At 36.1% G+C, this 16,632-nt stretch overlaps 1 pseudogene; it reads left to right on the forward strand.

Moving 5' to 3' along the window:
• The first annotated feature begins 2,552 nt into the window (after positions 1-2,552).
• The window catches only part of LOC139890297 (subtilisin-like protease SBT3), a 37,911-nt pseudogene continuing 23,831 nt past the window's right edge, over positions 2,553-16,632 (forward strand).

The following is a 16,632-nucleotide window of genomic DNA, read 5'->3' on the forward strand; positions in this document are numbered from 1 at the left end:
CGTCAAGTGACACTAACGGTCATAAAAGCATTCGGAGATCAAGTTAAGTAACTAAGTACTTAATGGCACGTTGTAAGGTATTAATGAAAGTAATTAACATAAAATAAGATCCCAGATATAAACCAACACAGTACGCACAAATACGCAGTTTCGAAGAAAGTAACAAGCGCAAAAGTAAGTCGAAAAAGTCGGGTCGTTACATAAAGTGTCCAAGGAATGATGTACAAAACTGATTCAAACGTCTATACAACGGATATATATTTTGGACTGAACCACGTACGTTCGACCCACGGTCGACCCTAGGTCAAGCCGCAGACAATGTGACTTTTTATCTCTCCGTATAAATAGCAAGACTTGGAGAACTTTGAAGACTTGGACCTCTTGCATGCTACAACTCAAAATCATCAGAGAATTACAAGAACATAACATTCATACATATGTTTGTGATTAGCAAGAGAAGTTTTATAATCTCATAGATTATAAAATGGGTGTTTGTAAACTTACTTTCAAACTCTTATCTTTGTGAGTTTACATAGTGTTGTATTAATCCTTAGAATTGTCTTAGGATTATCATCACTGAAAAAGAGTGAGTCTTTGTACTTTGTAAATAGAAGCATATGCTAGCTTAGCTATCATCTTCCTTAAAGGGAATTAGGAGGTTGATTAATCTCATTGGAGATTAATACTTGACCAAGTTGAAGACAAGTTGATCTAAGTTGGAGGTAATCCTTCAAAGGGATAGAAGGATTAGGTTTGTTGTCTAAGAAGAAGTACAAGGCTTGTAAATCGGATCTCCACCGGATTTGGTAAAAAGTGCTTAGTGAAGCAAAAATATCGATTAGTGAATCGGGGAGTGGATTAAGGTGGATTACTTAACATCCACCCGAACCACTATAAATCCTTGTGTTTATGTTATTTACTTTACATTCCGCACTATCACAAACATAAACACACCACACATTGGTTTGAGTTGATTAAGGTGATCAAGTATTGTTCAAATCTTATCGATCATCAAAATAGTTTTAAAAATCGTATTAGGTAACTATTCACCCCGTTCTAGTTACTTACACACGGATTAAAACATCAACACTGAAAGATTTGATGATTTCTTATAAAAAACACGAAACCCAAACTTTTAGACACGATTTTTACACAAAAACCGATCGTATAATCAAACCTACGGCTCTGATACCACTTGTAGGATCGTGTAAACAGGATTAAATGATCTATACTTCAATATCGAGTGCGGAATAACTCGATATTGGGTTTTATATCAAAACAATTAAACAAAACTATGATCTTACCAAGATATTAGACTTTAGGATGATTAAGATCAACCCACAAGAGTGTTAGAAGTTCTGGATGTCAGATACAAAAGTTGAAAGGGTTTAGAGTTAGTAACCCTAGCAATGAACCCGAGATAAACATTAAATATTACCAGCACTTGCAATAGTGCGGTTGCAGGATGCAACCGTGCGGTTGCACACTGAACCTGTACGGATGCATTCTGCATCCGTGCGGTTGCCCAAACAGTGTGTAAATAAACATTAAACATATATTAACACATATACTATTACACACCGCATACTACCACAACGTATCGCTTATAGTGAACTTGGGACTAACATTATGCACCAACCCGGTCACTTCTCGAACCATGAGTTATGGCACTGACATACAGTCAAGATGTTATCATCGGTTTGTCCTGAAGATAAAGAGACTTGATTGTATTCTTATACACATGTAATGAACGGGTTTAGTGTGAAACTCACTCCTTGTCAATTAACCGAACTAGAAAATTCTCCAGCTCATCTACACTCCTTGTCAATTAACCGAACTAGAAAATTCTCCAGCTCATCTAACCACGTATGAAGAGTCATTTGGAAAAATATTCACGATACATATACACCGAAATTTCTTGGACTTAATCGTGGTTCGGGCATATGGCCTCCATGTCCTCCATGTTTTTTGTAATTATGACATGTATTATGGGGGTGTTTCTACTCCACCTGCTCCACTTGGCATGAGGTACGTCATTACAAAGACCTTTGACCCATTCAAGGAACTGACCACCTCTATCAACGAATAAGTATATACGTTAGAGTTCTTGTTAAGAGAAAAAGAAGTGAAAATAGAACTATGTTTGTATCTACGATTTCAAGTAGAATGACATAACTCAAAATAAAATAAGAAAGCAGATATCTTACGCCGGCCTTAGCCTTGGCAGATAACTGGTTTATCGAAAATAACTATGAACAAATAACTCATGTACGTACATACTCAAATGTATGGTCATTGTTAAATCAAGAATGATGTTTTATCGTATTATAACATGCACTTTCAAAGTAAGCTCTCTATATAAATAAACAAAGGTGTTTAGGATTTTGTCTAAGATGACTTAGGAATATACGTCGAAAAGTAGACTTCGTCTTTAAACTTGAAATTGAAACATTATATATATGTAGTTACTCTTTTGCTAAACCCTCATCTCTCAATATTATCAAGTTTAGTTACTAGCAGTAATGGGACTGTTTTTTAGCTGTTTGGTGTTTATGGTTCTGCTAACTAGGTTCACTATTGCATCAACAGAACCTAAGATGTCCCAAGCATATATCATTCACATGGACCATTCACAAAAACCCGACCACTTTTTGAACCATGAGTTATGGCACCAACATACAGTAAAGTCATTATCTTCGGTTTGTCCCGAAGATAAAGAGACGTTTTTGTATTCTTATACTCATGTAATGAATGGGTTTAGTGCCAAGCTCACACCTTGTCAGTTAACCGAGATAGAAAACTCTCCAGCTCATTTAACCACGTATAAAGAGTCATTTGGAAAGATGTTCACGACACATACACCAAAGTTTCTTGGACTTAACCGTGGTTCGGGAATATAGCCAGTCTCGTCGTATGGGAAAGATGTGATCATAGGAGTGATTGATACGGGAATTTGACCCGAAAGTGAGAGTTTTAATGATCATGGAATTTCAAAAGTCCCTTCAAGATGGAAAGGATAGTGTGAAAATGGAACACGTTTTAGCCCGTCTATGTGTAATAACAAGTTGATTGGGGCCCGAACGTTTAGTAAAGGACTAGAGTGAAATGTCCCGTTCATATTGATTATAAACGTTCCATATTAATTGATTTCATTGCGAGGTTTTGACCTCTATATGAGACGTTTTTCAAAGACTGCATTCATTTTTAAAACAACCATAACCTTTATTTTATCAATAAAGGTTTTAAAAGCATTACATAGATTATCAAATAATAATAATCTAAAATATACTGTTTACACATGACCATTACATAATGGTTTACAATAGAAATATATTACATCGACATATGTTTCTTGAATGCAGTTTTTATACAATATCATACAAACATAGACTCCAAATCTTGTCCTTATTTTAGTATGCAATAGCGGAAGCTCTTAGTATTCACCTGAGAATAAACATGCTTTAAACGTCAACAAAAATGTTGGTGAGTTATAGGTTTAACCTATATATATCAAATCGTAACAATAGACCACAAGATTTCATATTTCAATACACATCCCATAATAGAGATAAAAATCATTCATATGGTGAACACCTGGTAACCGACATTAACAAGATGCATATATAAGAATATCCCCATCATTCCGGGACACCCTTCGGATATGATATAAATTTCGAAGTACTAAAGCATCCGGTACTTTGGATGGGGTTTGTTAGGCCTAATAGATCTATCTTTAGGATTCGCGTCAATTAGGGTGTCTGTTCCCTAATTCTTAGATTACCAGACTTAATAAAAAGGGGCATATTCGATTTCAATAATTCAACCATAGAATGTAGTTTCACGTACTTGTGTCTATTTTGTAAATTATTTATAAAACCTGCATGTATTCTCATCCCAAAAATATTAGATTTTAAAAGTGAGACTATAATTCACTTTCACAGATATTTCCTTCCTCGGAAATAAGACTTGGCCACGGATCGATTCATGAACCTATACAAATATGTACATATATATCAAAGTATGATCAAAATATAATTACAACCATTTTTATTATGTTTTAAAGATTTGAGTGTATTAAGTCAGCTGTCCTCGTTAGTAACCTACAACTAGTTGTCCACAGTTAGATGTACAGAAATAAATCGATATATTATCTTGAATCAATCCATGACCCAGTGTATACACGTCTCAGGCTAGATCACAACTCAAAGTATATATATTTTTGGAATCAACCTCAACTCTGTATAGCTAACTCCAACATTACTGCATATAGAGTGTCTATGGTTGTTCCAAATAATATATATACATGGGTCGATATGATATGCCAAAACATTTGCATACGTGTCTATGGTATCCCAAGATTACATAATATATTAGAATACATGTATAATACAATATAAGTTAGCTAGGATATGATTTGTATAGATTTGTTAAACATTTCCCGTAGCTAAAAAGATCAAAAATATCCAATCTTGTTTTACCCATAACTTCTTCATTTTAAATCCGTTTTAAGTGAATAAAATTGCTATGGTTTCATATTTAACTCTAATTTAAGAATCCAAACAGAAAAAGTATAGGTTTATAGTCAGAAATTTAAGTTACAAGTCAATTACTAAAGAGGTAGTCATTTCCGTCGAAAGAACGACATCTTGATGACCATTTTGAAAAACATACTTTCACTTTGAGTTTAACCAAGATTTTTGGATATAGTTTCATGTTCATATGAAAAATTATTTTCCCAGAAGAACAACTTTTAAATCAAAGTTTATCATAGTTTTTAATTATCCAAACCAAAACAGCCCCCGGTTTCACTACGACGGCGTATATCCGATTTTATGGTGTTCAACGTGTTTCCAGGTTTTAAATCATTAAGTTAGCATATAATATAGATATAGAACATGTGTTTAGTTGATTTTAAAAGTCAAGTTAGAAGGATTAACTTTTGTTTGTGAACAAGTTTAGAATTAACTAAACTATGTTCTAGTGATTACAAGTTTAAACCTTCGAATAAGATAGCTTTATATGTATGAATCGAATGATGTTATGAACATCATTACTACCTCAAGTTTTCTGGATAAAACTACTGGAAATGAGAAAAATGGATCTAGCTTCAAAGGATCCTTGGATGGCTTGAAAGTTCTTGAAACAGAATCATGACACGAAAACAGTTCAAGTAAGATTTTCACTCGAAATAAGATTGTTATAGTTGTAGAAATTGAATCAAAGTTTGAATATGAATATTACCTTGAATTAGAAAGATAACCTACTGTAAATAACAAAGATTCCTTGATCTTAGATGATTACTTAGAATGGATTAGAAAGCTTGGAAGTAGACTTACAAACTTGGAAGTATTCTTGATTTTTATGAAACTATACTTATGGAATTTATGAAGAACACTTAGAACTTAAAGATGGAACTTGAGAGAGATCAATTAGATGAAGAAAATTGAAGAATGAAAGTGTTTGTAGGTGTTTTTTGGTCGTTGGTATATGGATTAGATATAAAGGATATGTAATTTTGTTTTCATGTAAATAAGTCATGAATGATTACTAATATTTTTGTAATTTTATGAGATATTTCATGCTAGTTGCCAAATGATGATTCCCACATGTGTTAGGTGACTCACATGGGCTGCTAAGAGCTAATCATTGGAGTGTATATACTAATAGTACATATATCTAAAAGCTGTGTATTGTACGAGTACGAATACGGGTGCATACGAGTAGAATTGTTGATGAAACTGAACGAGGATGTAATTGTAAGTATTTTTGTTAAGTAGAAGTACTTTGATATGTGTCTTGAAGTCTTTCAAAATTGTAAGAATACATATCAAAACACAACATGTATATACATTCTAATGGAGTCGTTAAGTCTTCGTTAGTCGTTACATGTAAGTGTTGTTTTGAAACCTTTAAGTTAACGATCTCAATTAATGTTGTTAACCCAATGTTTATTATATCAAATGAGATGTTAAATTATTATATTATCATGATATTATGATGTATGAATATCTCTTAATATGATATATACATTAAAATATCGTTACAACGATAATCGTTACATATATGTCTCGTTTCGTAATTCTTGAGTTAGTAGTCTTGTTTTTACATATGTAGTTCATTGTTAACACACTTAATGATATATTTAAATATCATTTTATCATGTTAAATATAGTGTATCAATATCTTAATATGATACATATGTATTTAGTAGACGTTATCATAACGATAATCGTTATATATATCATTTCGAGTTTCTTAACTTAGTAATCTCATTTCTTATGTATATCACACATTGTTAATATACTTAGTGAGATACTTACTCATCATAATCTCATGTCAACCATATATATATGTCTATATATACCACAACATGTAGTTATTACAAATTTGTAACGTTCGTGAATCGTCGGTCAACTTGGGTGATCAATTGTCTATATGAAACTTATTTCATTTAATCAAGTCTTAACAAGTTTGATTGCTTAACATGTTGGAAACATTTAGTCATGTAAATATCAATCTCAATTAATATATATAAACATGGAAAAGTTTGGGTCACTACAGTACCTACCCATTAAATAAATTTCGTCCCGAAATTTTAAGCTGTTGAAGGTGTTGACGAATCTTCTGGAAATAGATGAGGGTATTTCTTCTTCATCTAATCTTCATGCTCCCAGGTAAACTCGGGTCCTCTACGAGCATTCCATCGAACCTTAACAATCGGTATCTTGTTTTGCTTAAGTCTCTTAACCTCACGATCCATTATTTCGACGGGTTCTTCAATGAATTGAAGTTTTTCATTGATTTGGATTTCGTCCAACAGAATAGTGAGATCTTTTTTAGCAAAACATTTCTTCAAATTCGAGACGTGGAAAGTGTTATGTACAGCCGCGAGTTGTTGAGGTAGCTCTATTTAGTAAGCTACTGGTCCTACACGAGCTATAATCTTGAATGGTCCAATGTACCTTGGATTTAGTTTCCCCCGTTTACCAAATCGAACAACGCCTTTCCAAGGTGAAACCTTAAGCATGACCATCTCTCCAATCTCAAATTCTATATCTTTTCTTTTAATGTCCGCATAGCTCTTTTGTCGACTTTGGGCAGTTTTCAATCGTTGTTGAATTTGGATGATCTTCTCGGTAGTTTCTTGAATTATCTCCGGACCCGTAATCTGTCTATCCCCCACTTCACTCCAACAAATCGGAGACCTGCACTTTCTATCATAAAGTGCCTCAAACAGCGCCATCTCAATACTAGAATGATAACTGTTGTTGTAGGAAAATTCTGCTAACGGTAGGTGTCGATCCCAACTGTTTCCGAAATCAATAACACATGCTCGTAGCATGTCTTCAAGCGTTTATATCGTCCTTTCGCTCTGCCCATTAGTTTGTGGATGATAGGCAGTACTCATGTCTAGACGAGTCCCCAATGCTTGTTGCAACGTCTGCCAGAACCTTGAAAAAAATCTACCATCCCTATCAGAGATAATAGAGACGGGTATTCCATGTCTGGAGATAACCTCCTTCAAATACAATCGCGCCAACTTCTCCATTTTGTCATCTTCTCTCATTGACAGGAAGTGTGCTGACTTGGTGAGACGATCAACTATTACCAAAATAGTATCATAACCACTTGCAGTCCTTGGCAATTTAGTAATGAAATCCATGGTAATGTTTTCCCATTTCCATTCAGGGATTTCAGGTTGTTGTAGTAGACCTGATGGTTTCTGATTCTCCGCTTTAACCTTAGAACACGGCAAACATTCCCCTACGTATTTAGCAACATCGGCTTTTATACCTGGCCACCAAAAATGTTTCTTGAGATCCTTGTACATCTTCCCCGTTCCAGGATGTATTGAGTATCTGGTTTTATGAGCTTCTCTAAGTACCATTTCTCTCACATCTCCAAACCTTGGTACCCAAATTCTATCAGCCCTATACCGGGTTCCGTCTTCCCGAATATTAAGATGTTTCTCTGATCCTTTGGGTATCTCATTCTTCAACTTTCTTTCTTTTACAACCCCCTGTTGCGCCTCCTTTATTTGAGTAGTAAGGTTAGTACGAATAATTATATTCATAGCTTTTACCCGTATAGGTTCTCTGTCCTTTCTACTCAAAGCGTCGGCTACCACATTAGCCTTCCCTGGGTGGTATCGAATCTCAAAATCATAATCATTCAGCAGTTCAATCCACCTGCGTTGTCTCATATTCAGTTGCTTCTGATTAAATATATGTTGGAGACTTTTGTGGTCGGTATATATAATACTTTTGACCCCATATAAATAATGCCTCCAAGTCTTTAATGCAAAAACAACAGCACCCAATTCCAAATCGTGAGTCGTATAATTTTGCTCGTGAATCTTCAATTGTCTAGATGCATAAGCAATCACCTTCGTTCGTTGCATTAATACACAACCGAGACCTTGCTTTGATACGTCACAATAAATCACAAAATCATCATTCCCTTCAGGCAATGACAATATAGGTGCCGTAGTTAGCTTTTTCATCAATAACTAAAACGCCTTCTCTTGTTCATCCTTCTATTCAAATTTCTTCCCTTTATGTGTTAATGCAGTCAAGGGTTTTGCTATTTTGGAGAAATCTTGGATGAATCTTCTGTAGTAACCAGCCAATCCTAAAAATTGACGTATATGCTTCGGAGTTTTTTGGTGTTTCCCACTTTTCAACGGTTTCGATCTTTGCCGGGTCCACCTGGATACCTTCTTTGTTCACTATGTGACCGAGGAATTGAACTTCTTCCAACCAAAATGCACACTTTGAAAACTTAGCGTACAGTTTTTCTTTCCTCAATACTTCTAGCACTTTTCTCAAATGTTCTTCGTGCTCTTGATCATTCTTTGAGTAAATAAGTATGTCATCGATGAAAACAATGACAAACTTGTCAAGATATGGCCCACACACTCGGTTCATAAGGTCCATGAACACAGCTGGTGTGTTAGTCAATCCAAACGGCATAACCATAAACTCGTAATGACCATAACGCGTCCTAAAAGCAGTTTTTGGAATATCATCCTCCTTTACTCGCATTTGATGATATCCAGAACGTAAATCGATTTTTGAATAAACCGACGAGCCTTGTAGTTGATCAAATAAGATGTCAATTCTCGGCAGTGGATAACGGTTTTTGATGGTAAGTTTATTCAACTCTCTTTAGTCAATACACAACCTAAATGTACCATCATTCTTCTTGACAAACAAAATAGGAGCTCCCCATGGTGATGTGCTTGGTTGAATGAAACCACGTTCTAATAGTTCTTGCAGTTGGCTTTGCAGTTCTTTCATCTCACCGGTGCGAGTCTGTAAGGAGCACGAGCTATTGGTGCAGCTCCTGGTACAAGATCTATTTGAAATTCAACAGATCGATGTGGAGGTAGTCCCGGTAATTCTTTCGGAAATACATCGGGAAATTCTTTCGCGACGGGAACATCATTGATGCTCTTTTCTTCAGTTTGTACTTTCTCGACGTGTGCTAGAACAGCAAAGCAACCTTTTCTTATTAGTTTTTGTGCTTTTAAATTACTAATAAGATGTAACTTCGTGTTGCCCTTTTCTCCGTACACCATTAAGGGTTCTTCTTCTTCTCGTACAATGCGAATTGCATTTTTGTAACATACGATCTCTGCTTTCATCTCCTTCAGCCAGTCCATGACAACTATTACATCAAAACTCCCTAACTCTACTGGTATCAAATCAATCTTAAATATTTCGCTACCCAGTTTAATTTCTCGATTCCGGCATATATAATCTGCTGAAATTAATTTACCGTTTGCTAATTCGAGTAAAAATTTACTATCCAACGGCATCAATGGACAACTTAATTTTGCACAAAAATCTCTACTCATATAGCTTCTATCCGCACCCGAATCAAATAAAATGTAAGCAGATTTATTATCAATAAGAAACGTACCCGTAACAAGCTCTGTGTCTTCCTGTGCCTCTGCCACATTAATATTGAAAACTCTTCTGTGGCCTTGTCCATTCGTGTTCTCCTGGTTCGGGCAATTTCTAATAATGTGGCCCGGTTTTCCATATTTATAATAAACTACATTGGCATAACTTACTCCGACACTACTTGCTCCGCCATTACTCATTCCGAAACCATTTGTTCCTTTCGTTCTGTTAACCCCTGGTCCGTAGACCTCACACTTCACCGCACTATAACCATTTCTTTTACACTTGTTGCAAAATTTGGTGCAGAACTCCGAGTGATACTTTTCACACCTTTGGCATAGCTGCTTCTGATTGTTGTTGTTGTTGTTGTTGTTGTTGCGGTTGTTATTGTTGTTGGGATGATTGTTGTAATTGTTGTTGTTGTTGTTGTGCCGTTTGTTGTAGTTGCGAATGATGTTGCGATTGTTGGGATAGTTGCTGTTGTTTTGGTGACTCTTATCACCGTTTTCCTCCCACTTTCTTTTGACTAGCTTCACGTTGGCCTCTTCGACCACCTGTTCTTTAATTCTTCCCTCAATCTGGTTCACTAGTTTGTGAGCCATTCTACATGCCTTTTGTATGGAGGCAGGCTCGTGTGAAATTATATCTTCTTGGATTCTCGCCGGTAACCCTTTCACAAAAGCGTCGATCTTCTCTTCCTCATCTTCGAACGCTCTCGGACACAATAGGCACAATTCTGTGAATCGTCTTTCGTACAAAGTAATATCGAATCCCTGTGTTCGTAACCCTCTAAGTTCTGACTTGAGCTTATTGACCTCGGTTCTGGGACGGTACTTCTCGTTCATCAAGTGCTTGAATGCTGACCACGATAGCGCGTAAGCAACATCTTGTCCCACTTGTTCTAGATAGGTATTCCACCATGTTAACGCAATACCTGTGAAGATATGCGTAGCGTACTTCACTTTGTCTCCTTCAGCACACTTACTTATGGAAAACACCGATTCAACTTTCTCGGTCCACCGTTTCAATCCAATTGGTCCTTCGGTCCTATCAAATTCTGAAGGTTTACAGGCAGTGAATTCCTTGTAGGAGCATCCTACACGATTTCTTGCGCCGTTAGCTGTATTGCTAGATTCAGAGTTATTGTTGGTATGTAACGCGGCCTGTAATGCGGCTATGCTTGAAGCAAGAAAGGCACGAAATTCCTCTTCGCTCATATTCAAGGTATGTCGAGTAGTCGGTGCCATTTCCTTCAAAATAGTCAAATGAAACAAGTTAATCATACAGAATATTAAGAGTAGTCAATAGTATCTCGTAGCATAATATAAACTCATTTATAAAAGCTTTTTCTTCATATTAGCATTTTATAAGTTTAAATTCGGGTACTACCTACCCGTTAAGTTCATACCTAGTAGCTAATATACAATTCAACTACTACAATTCCATATGAAAAACTGATTATAATAATATATCACATACAAATATTCTTCAAACTTACAACTTTGCTATATTACATATAACATGAAATATAGTACACTATGATACAGGACAGTTTTGAAGATAAATCTAGTTAATACGCAAGTTGTTCAGCAAAGGAAATAAAGACACGTAATTCATAAGTCCAGAAACAAGTCATGCATTCTGGTTTTACTAAGACGACTTCTCATCCTTGGTCTTGTGGAAAATAACAGTTATGACCATTGGCTAGGCAGTATGTTGTAATGTCGTCAAAAGGACGAGGGTTTCGTAATGTCCAACAGATCCGTAATAATCTAAAAACCTTGTTTCTCACCCCAACTACTGAATCTGTCACTTGTGGGAAAGTTTTATTTAAAAGCTGCAATCCGATGTTCTTTTTCTCACTTTGGTAAGAAGCGAACATCACTAACCCGTAAGCATAACATGCTTCTTTATGTTGCATGTTCGAAGCTCTTTATAATTCACGAAATCCTATGTTGGGATATGTTGAGTCAAAATAAGTTCTTAACCCGTAGCGTAAAATTGCATTTGGGTTCCCCGTGTTGGGATTTAACAAGTTTATAATATACTTAAACCATTTTAAGAATTAAGAAAGCGGAAGCATGTTAATTACCAATTTTAGACTTGTAAATCTTTAACCATTTAAAGTTAAATCCCAAATAGGATCAAGTTGTGAAACATACTTACAAACTAAGAGTGGGTTTAGAGTTCATACCTCCTCAAGCTAGTTGAGGGTTGATTCAAAAGATTATGATGATGATGATAATGATGAAGAATGGAGCTTCAAAATGATGAAACCTCAAGGAGAAATACCCCAAGCTTTTGCACCAACACCTAGCCTTTGGTTAGGATTTAATTACACTTGAATAGAGCTTGCAAAAACCAAATGAAGAACCCTTTCTTCCTCCCTAAAGGCCACGAATTCAGCAGGGTTTTTGAGAGTGTTTTGTGCAGATTTTTTTGATGTGTTTTCATGTGTTTGTGTCTCCAAGAGGTCTTGGTACATATGCACATGGAATCTATGGAAGTGACCACACAAAATGCTAGTCAAGTGCATGCTTGTTAAGACTCCAATGCCACTTCCATAATTAGTTTTATAAATGAAATGATTTATAAAAGAATTAGTTTTTATAAAACCCTTTTATAAACTTCCATGTACATTTTATATAAAACCCATTTTTTATAAAATGTAATATAACATTATTAATTATTTAACTTATAAATAATTAAGTTTTAATTATATAAATTATTCCATAATTTATATACACATCAAGTAATATGATTTTAGAAAACCAATTTTCTTAAAATCCAAGTGTCGCGTATTTAATCAACGATCCAGTCGCTAAGATCAAATACGAATAAGGTGTCGGTAAGCTTGTTATTGGGTATGACCCGACTTGGATCATAACACATTGGCCACATTAATTTAATATATCTCTTGGGCATATGAAGAACCTTCAATCTCCCACTTGCACGAGAAACATAAGAAATTAATGCAAGTGATGGATACCACCTAACGACCGTCCATCACCCCAATATGCTATGACTTTGTGCCATTCAATAACATCATCCCTTTCGAGTTCCCACCTCGAATATGAATAGGTGAATCTTTCATTATTTCCTTTCGTCCTAGATGTCATGTTAAATCCAAGAGATACAGAGTGATCACTCTCTTTTAGATTTAACTTTATCAGGCCTTAGACATCTGACTCTCAACGAATAAGAGGGACAAATTCCATCTTGACTACATACGTCCTAAATATGTACCTTGCATTATACTTGAGCTCTTCCTTGTGAGCTACCATATTTCAGAATAGCGAAGGAAAGAATCAAGGCACAATACTTGGTAAATATCCGAACCCAATATGTATCTCAGATCAGAGGATACAATGATATTCGCCTTTACTCAAGATTACAAGTGATCAACCACAAAGGCTCTATTTAGTAAGTCTTGAGAGCGGGTCTTCCAATATTTGTATCCCACAAATATCTATGAACCTTGGTTGCAACCTTGCCCCACATTCATCCCGTGAATGTATACCAATCCAAGTTCATAATAGTCTAAACCTCACATTTGTTCCCACGAATGTGATCGACTACGGAATTTTAGAATAATTACTTATTCATGGATAAAATATGCAAAATAGGAACATGACTCAAAATAAATTAATACCATAATTATATTAATGAGTTTGAACAATTTCGTTCCGTTACAATACTTAAACAGATCATGACCAATCACTAGAATATCGAAGCCCTAATGCACAAACATGTCCAGTATGTTTTGCTCCATGTAAGAGCTTCGTAGGAGGATCCGCTATATTAAGATCTGTGTGAACTTTGCGAATACATATCTTTCCCTTTTCAACTTCATCCCTTATGTAGTTGAATCTCCGCTCAATGTGACGGGTCTTTTGGTGAGCACGAGGTTCCTTGATTTGAGCAATCGCACCCTCGTTGTCACAAAAGATCTCAAGAGGGTCCTGAATGGAAGGGACTACTCCTAAGTCATCGATGAATTTCTTCATCCATGCAGCTTCCTGAGCTGCCAATGATGCGGCAATGTACTCCGACTCTGTAGTGGATAAAGCAACAACATCCTGTTTTGAACTCTTCCAAGAGACTGCACCTCCATTTAACATGAAGACATAACCAGATTGTGATCGAGAATCATCTCGATCAGTTTGGAAACTCGCGTCCACGTAACCTTTTACAGCGAGTTCCTCCTCACCAGACCCATATATAAGAAACATATCCTTAGTCCTCCTAAGGTATTTCAATATACTTTTAACAGCAATCCAATGACTGTTTCCTGGGTTATTCTGGTATCTGCTTGTAAGGCTAAGAGTGCATGACACATCCGGTCTAGTACATATCATTGCATACATGATTGACCCAATGGCGGACGCATATGGGACTTTCTTCATTCTCTCTTGTTCATCTTTCGTGGTGGGGCACTGAGATGAACTAAGGAGTGTTCCTCTTTGAATAGGTACCAAACCTTTCTTAGAGTTCTCCATCTTGAACCTTTTCAAGATCTTTTCAATGTATGCACTTTGATTCAAACCTATCAGTTTCTTGGATCTATCCCTGTAGATCCCAATCCCCAAAACGTATTGTGCTTCTCCAAGATCCTTAATGGAGAAGCATTTACTTAGCCAAGTTTTAACTCTTTGCATTGCCGGAATATCATTTCCAAATAACAATATATCATCCACATATAGTACAAGGAACATGATAGTGCTCCCACTAGCTTTCTTATATACACAAGCTTCATCACCATTTTTAATGAAGCCAAATTTCACGGCTTCCTCATTAAAACGATGATTCCACATTCTAGATGCTTGTTTCAATCCGTAGATTGACTTCTTTAACTTGCATACCTTTTTAGGATATTTCGGATCAACAAAACCTTCAGGCTGAACCATATAGACATCTTCCACAAGATATCCATTTAGGAAAGCGGTCTTGACATCCATTTGCCATATTTCATAATCATAATGAGCAGCAATGGTAAGTAATATCCTAATAGACTTTAGCATTGCCACAGGCGAAAAGGTTTCATCATAGTCAACCCCTTGAGTTTGAGTGAAACCTTTTGCTACAAGTCTAGCTTTATATGTATCCAAGTTTCCATGTATGTCGGTTTTCATTTTGAAAAGCCATTTACAATCAACTAGCCTTGAGCCAGCAGGTTGTGTAACAAGTTCCCAAACTTGGTTGTCATACATGGATTGCATCTCAGCGTTCATGGCTTCCTGCCATTTATCTTTATCAATCCTTGATAGAGCATCTTGGTAGTTTATTGGTTGATCCAAATCAACCATATAGCAACCATCCATGAGAAACCGATATCTCTCAGGAGGATTACTAATCCTACCAGATCTGTGAACGTCTTGTGTATTTTGATCATCCATTTGATCACTCTCAACATTTTCATGTTGAGTGCTAGTGTCAACCAATTGTGTATCATCTACTTGATCTTGAACCTCCTCAAGATCTATCTCCTTTCACTATTTCCTTCCATTAGGAACTTAGTTTCAAGGAATTTCGCCTTCCGAGCAACAAATACATTCTGCTCGGATGGATCATAGAAATAATATCCCATATCATCCTTGGGATATCCTATGAAGATACACTTCGTGGATCGAGCATTCAACTTATTAGGGACATAACGCTTAGGGTAAGCTTCACATCCCCATACCTTTAAGTATGATAGAGATGGAGGTTTTCCAAACCACATCTCATGAGGTGTTCGTTCCACTTTCTTGGTTGGGGCCATATTTAAAATACGAGCAGTGGAGCATAGACAATAACCCTAAAATGATAGAGGTAACGAGCTTCTAGCCATCATAGATCGAACCATATCCATTAGGTTTCGGTTCCTCCTTTCGGAAACTCCATTCAGTTGGGGTGTTCCAGGAGGAGTGAGTTGTGAGATAATCCCACAACTTCTAAGATGATCTTGGAAAGCATCGCTTAGGTATTCACCTCCTCTATCGGTACGAAGTACCTTGATTGTCTTATTGAGTTGATTTTGTACTTCATTTTGATACTCTTTGAATGCTTCAAAAGTTTCGTCCTTATGTTTTAACAAGTAGACATATCTGAAACGGCTGAAGTCATCAATGAAAGTAACGAAGTATCTTTCACCATTCCTAGTTATGGGCTTAAAGGGTCCACATACATCCGAATGTATTAATCCCAATAAGTCCTTAGCCCTTTCATAGGTCCCTTTGAAAGGTGATTTAGTCATTTTGCCTTGTAAACAAGACTCACATACATCAAACGAGTCTAGTTCATTTGATTTCAAAAGTCCATTCTTTTGAAGTGTATGCATTCGGTTCTTGTTTATGTGACCAAGGCGACAATGCCATAAGTAGGAATCACTCAAATCCCTTTTGAGTTTCTTGGTGCTAGTATGGTATATTGAGCTACTAGATGATGTGTCATCATGAACCAATTCATAAATTCCATTTAAAGGCGAAGCCTTAAAATAGAATACATTATCTAAATAAACGTGGATATCATTATTAACAAAATTAAGATAAAAACCACATTGTTTTAAACGGGAAACTGAAATAATGTTTCGACATAAATCCGGTGCATACAAAACATTGTTCAAAATAAGTTCCAAACCACTTGGAAGCTTTAATACAAAGTCTCCTTGAGCCTTCACTTGCACTTTGGCTCCATTACCCATAAAGAGACTTGATGTTCCCGCTTGCTTGCTACTTCTTTTGAA

Source organism: Rutidosis leptorrhynchoides, chromosome 2, assembly GCF_046630445.1.
Source record: "Rutidosis leptorrhynchoides isolate AG116_Rl617_1_P2 chromosome 2, CSIRO_AGI_Rlap_v1, whole genome shotgun sequence".
NCBI classification, from domain to species: domain Eukaryota; kingdom Viridiplantae; phylum Streptophyta; class Magnoliopsida; order Asterales; family Asteraceae; genus Rutidosis; species Rutidosis leptorrhynchoides.